Source organism: Rhincodon typus, chromosome 20 (genome assembly GCF_021869965.1).
Source record: "Rhincodon typus isolate 14 chromosome 20, sRhiTyp1.1, whole genome shotgun sequence".
Classification (NCBI taxonomy): domain Eukaryota; kingdom Metazoa; phylum Chordata; class Chondrichthyes; order Orectolobiformes; family Rhincodontidae; genus Rhincodon; species Rhincodon typus.
This window is the reverse complement of record NC_063351.1, coordinates 32,416,621-32,426,460: the sequence shown is the minus strand read 5'-3', so window position 1 is coordinate 32,426,460 and position 9,840 is coordinate 32,416,621. Positions and strand designations below refer to the sequence as shown.

Below are 9,840 nucleotides of genomic sequence, written 5' to 3'. Positions count from 1 at the left end.
CAGATGTGTAATGGTCTTTTAAAGATGGCGTAAGTGCCAGAAATGCTGGTGAATTCTAGAACATCTGCTGAGTGCTGGGTTTGTTTGCGAGTATCAGGTTGCAAGATGGGCCTAGAATCAGATGCTCGAGATACCTATTGGGACAAGGTAGTTAGTGTGTGAGGTGGGTTTTGTAAGATATGGCAAGGTAGTGCATTAGGCCTTGTGACAGAAATCCCTCCAAAAAACTCAATGATACTTCAACTTAGCCAAAAAAAACATAAGATTCAGCCTTAGAATATATCAAGTACGAATTAATTGTGCTACAAGCTCACAAGAAATTAAATTGTTCTAACTATTTTTCATATGGTGTGCCTTTCATCTTGAATACATTTCTGGGAAAAAGGAGGAAAATTCAGCATTACACATTGTGCATCTATATGTAATTCATTAGAATTGATTGAAAGTGAAATGAACATAACTTAGTTAAATTATTGGAGGTGAAATGGGGATGGAGTGGGGGAAATGGATACCAAAACAAAAGCAAAGACTAAATGACATGTGACCAAGGAGTGGAAGGAACATGGTAACATTGGGAAGATATGGTCAAGATTTTTGATTTCACGTTATTTCTGAGTAATATATATTACTTCTGTTTTAACTGTAATAATGAATTGTTATTAAACTTAGCTTTGTAATTTTCTCTATTTCTATTTGCTCATATTGATTAAAGAGAATCAGACCACGAATTATCTGCCAAAGTTTACTGCAGGTTTAATATTTCAGCAAATTTTTAGGCAGTCTTTTCAAATGCCTACACCAGCAGGACTGAGGCTGTTTTATTCAAATGAGTAATTGGGTCATATGGGGAAATAAAGTTTCCTAAAATTTTAAAATTGTTTTTTTCATCCAAGTTTAACTGTTGTACTTTATTCACAACGCATTTTTAAATCATGTTATCCAAATGTTTGACATTTTTTTTGGACTTTGGCAGAGTTCCCTACTCCATAAAAGTAAAGTCTAAAAGCCAAATGATTAAACGCAGGTTTATTCTGAGGTTAAATTCTTCAGACTTGTAAGATTACAGTTCTACAAACTTTTATAACTTGCAGCTGCAAACCTTGTCAGATTTTAGTTTCTGGATTCTGTAGACAAGCAGTGCAGGAATGTTTTATAAAGCAGTATCAGTTCATTAAAATTCTACTGTTTCCAAACTATAAGCTTCTAGGACAATTATGTTCATTCTTTAAAAATAAGTGTTGCATGCTTTGAAATTATTTTACTGTTTCAAATCTATTTGCAATATCATTTCTATTTTAATTTCAACAGCCTTACCTTCACCAAAGTATTACAACAAATTGGTAATGTTGGTGAGTAGTAATACCAATAATTCTGGGGTTCGATGTCAATTGATGTTTGTTATATATGATTATTAGATGCGGAATTCAGCATCTTATATTTGCACAAAGGTTGATCTATTGTCTTTGTGTTATAAGGTTTTTTTACACAGAAGATATGTTTTCAACTCCATGCATGTTGGAATAAGCAACCCCAGATTTTTTTTTCACAGGTTTCTGCAACTAAACTGCTCCAAAATATTTTATATATCCAAGTTTGACTGAAATCTTAGCTTCTCTCTGTTCTCAGGTCACACTTGATCGGTTCCCTAAGGAACCGGGTTGAGGTGGTATGGCTGATCATGCCAACAGCTGTCAATCCGTTTTGATTTCTTCCCTATTCTGTGCCAGCTTTTGCAATGCATGCCTTTCTCTATTCTCAAACAAGGATTATAGCTGCTTGTCTGTGAATCGTTGAGGAGGGCTGGACACATTTCAAGCAACATTTCATCACATCTGGGAAACCTTGCAGTTGACACCTACCTCCTTTTTGAAATTTGACAGTCAGAAACAAAACTCACCTTGTAATTAAATTGACTGAGATTTTCCATATTTTGTTAAATGGAAAATTTTCTATTGTCACCTGCTACCAAGTTTAAACTTTGTACTGATTAAATAGCAATCCATTGTAAAAAGGGATGTATTTATTAAATAACAATTAACCAGGTTGAGATGTTGGGTATGAGGAAATGATTCTGTTTTCCCTGTTGTACATTAAGTTTATCAGTTTGCTGAGATCATTCAAGTACTCTATGTAGAAAATAATATTACAAGTCAAATCATTTGGATTTGTATTTAAAATGAAAGCAAGATTTGCAGTATATATAAATTAGACATAAAATGTGAAGCTTCTCTGAATTGGTACTTTGCAGCTGAATGGAAAGAGTAAATAAGTTGTTTTCATCGGCAGTAAATAAAGTTTGCTGGTAAATAGTGGAAAGCTATTGTATAGTATGCTCCCTCATTATGATAAAAGACAACTGATATTCACAAGTGTATTGAACTGTGACAGTCTGTCATAAAGGAATAAATTACAGCAAAGCAATGCAAAATTTAGACTTCGGCTTAACAATCACAGGGAAAACAAAAACTCAATCTGAAAGCCAAACCCTTGGAAGAAATAGTTTTCACAAACTAGAAAATCATTGTTAGAATATGTCAGGCTTAACTTTATTCCACATAGGTTGTCTGAAACAGTTCTTTTGTTGAAACATTGAAATGTGAGAAATAACATACATTTTCCTTATGATACAACTGGCTAACTCATTCCACATGAGCTTGGATTGGACTTTGCACTAAATGCAAACTTCCTCATCTTTTTAGATTATGGAATTCACTTGGCTTCCAACAGGGCTAGTTGTAAAAATTTTACTCCACTTAAAAGTACAGAAGTATCATCCAACTCTCCTTTCTCTATGAGTGATTAACCCACAACCACTGGAAGAGATTTACTCACTGGGACCATTAGCATTTCAGAGAAGAAGGTGACTAAAATTTGTAGGATCTAAGGTTTTTATGAGATGACCTTGTGGTGAAAGGAAATTACCCTTGTTAGTGAAACCTTTACCTTTCCATGTGGTGACCCAGATATCTGACCCTTCCAGCCATGTTTAATTTCTCCATACTGCAATACTGGATGATCTGCATTTTTACAGTTTGATGAAGGGGTGACCCAGGGATATACATTACTTTTATGGAGCCTGGATGAACACTCTTCCTCCTCTAAGCCTCACCAATATAATTCTAAACTGATTTTTTTAGGGACTTCCTCTGTTTTATTGGTTGTAAAGCAGTCAGGGGTACATGTTGCACACTTCAACCAGTTATCTCCCCAAATATAGTTTTAACATCCCTTGTACATCACAGAGCCTCAATCTGCATCCTGAATGGACCAAGCACTTGAAAAAGGTGGGTGTTTTCTTTCTTCAGTGATAGGCTCCATTAAAATGGCAGCAGACAAAGTAGCAACATAAATGCAAGAGCAAATCTACATTAAAATAAACTCCATGGTGTAAACGTTCATTGCCATTGTCTTCTTCCAAAGCATTGAAACACATCATCATTTGTTAAATGTTGGTTTTACCAGTTGAGGTGCATACTTGCAGCATGAACTGCTTAAATCTTTTTGACTGAATTGGGGCAAGCACCAAATGCTGGATATTTAAGCACTGAGTCTTGGCTTGTTTGTTCGATAGAGTCAAACTCCAATGTTTGTTTGTTTCTTCATATGCTACTGGACAGAACTGAACTGCTTTAGTGAATGTAAGTAAATAAAGATATTTTTATGAATAAAGTTTAAATTTAAAAAAAATAGGCACCTGGTCTCATTTTCTGTCTCCAGCTATAGCCTTGCACCAGTTTCTTTGCCAAATTGCAGAGATTCAACTTCAGCTGTACAGTGAATATCTGTCTTCTGTATAATGGACAGACCCCAAACCTAACTTGAGTGGTGCCACCTTTGCAAATGTAATTATGCATGCAAGGGTTAGAACCACCAGCTTTAAATATATATATCTGTGTCAGATTCCCCTGCTGGCGTTGATTCTATGATTAGAATGTTAATCTACACTGCTCATGTGCCCTACTTAACTGTGCAATTCAGAGAAACATTGCAGAGGATGTAAAATATAATTGTTCTGTATGCTGTGATTAATTCTATGCTTTAGGTGCAGGTTTTCCACATATAATTAAATGTTTTAGTCTTTCAAAAATGCATTGAATAATTTATTCTAAAACATTCATTCCTGCAATATATGTTTGCAATGTATCAATTCACATATATAAGTAGTATCTTCTTACATTAAAGAGGTTGCAACAGTCCAATGGTATAGCATCTAAAGGTGGCTCTGTGAGTATTCCGTATGTTACTGCAGCCACAACCACCACCTCCCTTGCGTCCACTAGTACTGATCTTGTATTCTTCCTTGGAGCTTAGGAAAAGTAGTTGAATCATTAACCCGAGTGAGCATAAATGCACATATCAGTATCGTAATTTATGCTGTTTCTATTTTGAACATTACCTAATGGGCACAATGGACAATTATTAGTGTCTCCTCCCATGGACCAGGACCTGAGTTATGCTCCAAGCTCACAAAGAGGAAATTCTACATCTGGGAAAATGTCCTGAAGCAGTTCCTTCTTCTGACGTCTGTCTGGACAGAAAAACAAGGTTGAGAATACTGGATCATTTCAGCTACTCCCTCTCATTTAATCTTCATTCCCTTCATTCTTCTGACTTCCCTGTTTCTCCTTCATGTCCCCATCTAGTTTCAGTTATTTCCTCTACTCTCCTTTCACTGTCATCCTCTGCATTTTGTCTCATCCTTCTCCAGTACACTTTTTACATCCTTAGGTCAGTTACACTTCTGCTTTCTGGATATTCTTCCTCAGTGTACTGCATTTGGGTTTGAATCCCCTTCTGTAACATCACAGTGGATTGACAGGGATATTATTGTTTTTGTAGTGCAAGGATATTCTTCACTTTTTAAGGAAAGAACCTGCATTTATCTAACACCCTAACACCATTCCCAGGACACCTCGAAGTGCTTTTGAATCAATTGATTAATTCCAAAGTGAAATGAAGTTATGGAGCCAACTGCTGTAATCAATTTGCAATAACAAGGTCTCCCCAAAGCTGAACTGGATGAGTGGCCAAGTAATCTGGTTTTGATTGTATTATGTGAGGGAGCAAATTTCATCAGGACACCAAAGGAACATCCTGCTATTTGAATGGCAGAGCATTTTACATCCACAGTACCACACAGAAATGCCAGTTTATATTTTATATGGTCAAGCCTGTAATGGGGCCTACACCCACAACCTCCTGAGTCAGAAGCAAAAATACCACGGACTCAGGCAGGCTGAAAGCCCTCTTGTTTCCTGAACTGAAACTATCCCATTTTCACGTCAGGCCATTTCTGAAAAAGCTGCAGCAGCAAATTCTAATCCTTGGACTGGAAGCAATTCAAGAGAAATTCTAGACTCCCTGGTCGGATTTTTTAAAGCTGTAATGCTAAAACTAACTCTGACCCTGAACCTCCTCGGACTTTCTGCCTCTGTGCTGTTGTCACTTTGTTGGAAGTGCAGCAAAATCCTGTTCACACATAAATTGGGGTTGGGGAGGGTGGGGGTGTGAGCTGTTGGTCCTTTTGGTAATTTCTTGAAAAACCAAAACAACCAAAAAAAATTCAAGACCGCCAATGGTCCAACAATAAACTTTCTCTTGGCTGTCAATGAATCTTTTAAAGCTAATATTTAATCCAAACAAAGAAACAGTTGTACAATGTTAAATAAAAACAAATATTCTTAATAATATTCTATTTATTACGATTTTTTTCATGATTTGAACTTCAGTCATCATTCTCAGTCCTAATTCTACTTTATTATTTCAGGGGATGTGGGCATTGCTGGCAAGTTGTTGCCCATCCCTAATTGCCCTTGAAGTGAATGGCTAGTTAGGTCATTTCAGCTATAAGTTAGAGTCAACTGCATTGTTGTAGAGCTGGGGTCACACATTGGCCAGACTGGACAAGGGAGAAAATTTCCTTCCCTGAAGGATTTTTAATCAATTGATGATAATTCCATGGTACCATCGGAACCATTACTGAAACTAAGTTGTCAGGATGTGTTGGCAGCATGTCAGAATCATAGAATTTTACAGTACAGAAGGAGGCTATTCGACCTATTGTGTCTGTACCAGCCCCCAAAACAGCTCAAGTTGTGGAGCCAGACTGCTGTTCCTAGAGGCAGCATGTTAAGGCTAAAGCTGTTCTGGAAAAGCTCCTGCGGCAAATTTAAATCTGGAGGCAATTCAAGGCAAATCCTGAGCTCCCTGGCTGGATTTTATTTTTACTAAAAGCTTTCAGCTGTGACACTGAAAGAAACAATGACCCTGAACATCCTTGGACGTTGCTGCTGCACTGCTGTAAATTTTCCAGCAGTGCAGTGAAAACCTGGTTCAGGGGCTGAGCAGCATGTGTTAATCGTAGGTTTGGAGCCAGCCTGCTCTTCTTAAAGGCGGTCTGTACTTCTTAAAGGGAAGTTACACTGAATCGCAGAAGACAGCTGTTGTCGGATGCAATTGCTCCAGTTCTGAGGAAGCTGTTGCTGATGTGCAGTGGATCTTGATGTTGGAGGTGGAAAGGTGGAGCGATGCCATGGGTTTTTAAAATTAAAGGAAGTCCTCAAATACCAGACTCAGATAAAATTGAGGGCAGATTCTCAGGACAGTCAGTGGTCCCAAGGATGTGGTTGCAGTGTTGTAAGATGTATAATGATCCCAAGCTGGTGGTCAATGTCAGTGCATCTTCACGTGGCATCTTGGAGCCACTGCTTTACCAATGTCTTACACTGCTCAATGCACTGCACCTCGTCACTCAATCAGCAACAGTCCCTGCCGTTCAGGGACTGAGGAAGGGTCACTGGAACCGAAACGTTAACTCTTTTTTTCCTTCACAGATGCTGCCAGACCTGCTGAGCTTTTCCAGCAACTTTGTTTTTGATCCTGATTTACAGCATCCGCAGTTCTTTCGGTTTTTGAAGAGTGCAGGGTTGAACTGCAGGGGGACAAGTATGTCTGCATCTCCTGAATGCAATGGAAGAGATGTTTCATTCTATCCTTTGTATCCTGCCTTTCAAACCTCTTAGATCAATCGCCTCTTGCCGAAGTGAAGTGAAAGTTTCAGACAATGTGATCCTGCCCCACCCCTCTTCTGTAATGCCAACCTTCCCCCTTGCTGATTTCCTGGTTTTAGATGCCCAAGGTCTACTGCCTGTACAACTAAAGCATACTCAGCAGGCAGGGACACAGTCACAGCAGTTTGCAAAAGCCCAATCAGTTAATCTGACACTTGCAACAATCATTTTAGTAGCAGTGCACAGACCTCAGAAACTAGCATAGAGTTGGTGTCTACATATGGTAAGTTACTAGACAGTAATGGCTGGAACCCAGGTGGGAGGAAAGGGTACAGAAGGGGAGGTGATGGCCTAATGGCATTATCGCTGGACTATTAATCCAGAGACCCAGATAATGTTCTGGGGACCAGGTTTGAATCCTGCAATGGCAAATGGTGGAATTTGAATTCAATAAATATCTGGAATTAACAATCTAATGATGAATGTGAATCCATTGTTGACTGTTGGGAAAAACTCATCTGGTTCACTAATGTCCTTTAGGGAAGGAATCTGAAACAACTTACCAGAAGTGTTTCTGCTGTGGGGGACAGTTAGCTCAGCTGGCAGTGTAACACCACCAGTTCCAGTTGAGGTCATTGGGAAGGTACCACTTTTGCAATCCTTTCCTTCCCCTGAAGTGTGGTAACCCTCAGGTTAAACTCACCGCCAGTCACCTCTCTTTCTAATGGGAGAATGGCCTATTGTCCTTTTGACACACTTGCTGCTGCAGGAGGATCAGATGAGGACTTTGATTGGGTAGAGCCTAGGGATTACAGCTCAGATCCCTACAGCTACTGTGGTATTTGAGTGACGAGATACCTCGTCCTCTGTCTTTCCTGTGAGGATGCAAAAACACTCCCCAACAAATCTAGGAACTCGCTGCGATCCTTTGAAAAGCATTCCACCTTTTCAAGGGACTTTACAATTGTGCAAATTGCCCAGCCCTTTAAGCGATACTTGTGTTGGAACGTTCTTGATCCTGAGTCCTTGATCTTTTGGTGAGCAGCAAGTGAATGAGCTGAGTGGAGCTGTGAGGTCCAAGTCACACATAGAGCATCAAATCAATTCGAATGGTTGATCCATGTCAGCATCAGTTCAGAAGCTCCTGGTAATTGCACCCATACAAACAGCTCCCCAGCATACGTTGTCACATCACATAGCTGCAATTTGAGCAACTCAGAGGGGCTGTGCTATCCACACAGAGAGTGTCTAGCTTCCACTGCACCACTTCCAGCAGAATTACAAAACCAATGCTTATGCTTTTCTAAAAAAAATCAAAAGAACTGCGGATGCTGTAAATCAGGAACAAAAACAAAGTTGCTGGAAAAGCTCAGCAGATCTGGCAGCATCTGGGAAGGAAAAAACAGAGTTAACATTTCGGGTCCAGTTCTAAGGAAGGGTCACCGGACCCGAAAAGTTAACTCTGTTTTCTCCTTCACAGATGCTGCCCGACCTGCTGAGCTTTTCCAGCAACTTTGTTTTTGTTCTTATGCTTTTCTAGGTCCTTTGGAGGTGGCAGCAATTTTTAAAAAAATGCTTTTTGGTCAGTGTTTCCTCGATAAGCTGATTATTAAACAAAATCCATTCAATTAAATCGTAAGAGTTTAAAGGTTGAATCATTTTGTCACAGATTTTGACAAGCCAAAGCTTTGATGAATGGAGCTTTTAGCGATAAGGTTATACGTGAACTTGTGGAATGATGATGGATTTACATCATGGTTTATTTAGATGGTTTCCTTCACCTGGTCAAGCCAACATGCAATTCTAGTCTATGTTCAAAATGGTTTTCTCTTCACTCTGAAAAGACTATAGACAGCCAGTCAGTTGAGTCAGTAAAGTCCTCACCCTGACTTTCATCAATTTTAAAGAAAAACACTGTTTGCAGGAAGGGCAACATTAGGACTGCCATGACATTTCCTCCTCCAAATTCACTTCAACTGAAGGTAAAGTATTGAGGTAGTCTACAACAAGCCAGCCACCACTACCTCCCCCAGCCCCGGATCCAGCCCCACCATCATCCCAAGGTGCAGTTCATTGAGTGACCGACAAGGAAATGAATGTGGACAGTAAAAGAATGAATACTTTTCCTCTCCAAGACAATCTGTTCACGACCAGCTCCCACCTGTTTAAAAGATGTATTTATCTAGACAGAAATTGCTGGAGAAACTCAGCAAGGTTGGCAGCATCTATGAAGAGAAGACAGAGTTAATGTTTGAAGTGCAGTGATCCTTCAGCAGAATACTATTTACATAATGCTTGTTGTCTATCAGAAACACCTTCAAAGACAAACAATGAATTTGAAATGAGATGCAATGACAAATTGTCTGGTAAATTGCAACAACTATTTTGCACACAGCAGGATTCCACATACAACAACCTAATGAATGGTCAATTTGTTTTTGGGTGTTTTTGGTCGAGAGGATTATTAACTAAAACAACCAATAGGTATCTTGATCTCTGGTTTTTTTTGGCAGGGAGTGCAATGTGCGCATATTGCAACTAATTGGGTTGCAATTATAGCTGCAGTTCTGGTTCCAGCTAAGGTTTAGCTGCTGACTGAAGTTTTAACTGCCCAGATTGGCTCATGCTAACTGCCAAAAGTGAGAAATTGGGATTCTTAGAAAACCGGGAGTGGAATCCTTGCTCTCTATATAGTTAACTTAAAGGCATTAGTTTACATAATCTTCAGAGAGTGCAGTGCTACAGACCCTTAAAGAAAAGAAAGTCTCAATCCTGCTTAAACTTTTGCCCTTCAGAAATATCTTCCAAACCCAAAATTTTGCTAGACAAC

At 39.2% G+C, this 9,840-nt stretch overlaps 1 pseudogene; it reads right to left on the bottom strand.

Annotated features, from left to right (window-relative positions):
- Positions 1-341: 341 nt before the first annotated feature.
- Positions 342-9,840, bottom strand: part of LOC125485618 — a 61,713-nt pseudogene continuing 52,214 nt past the window's right edge.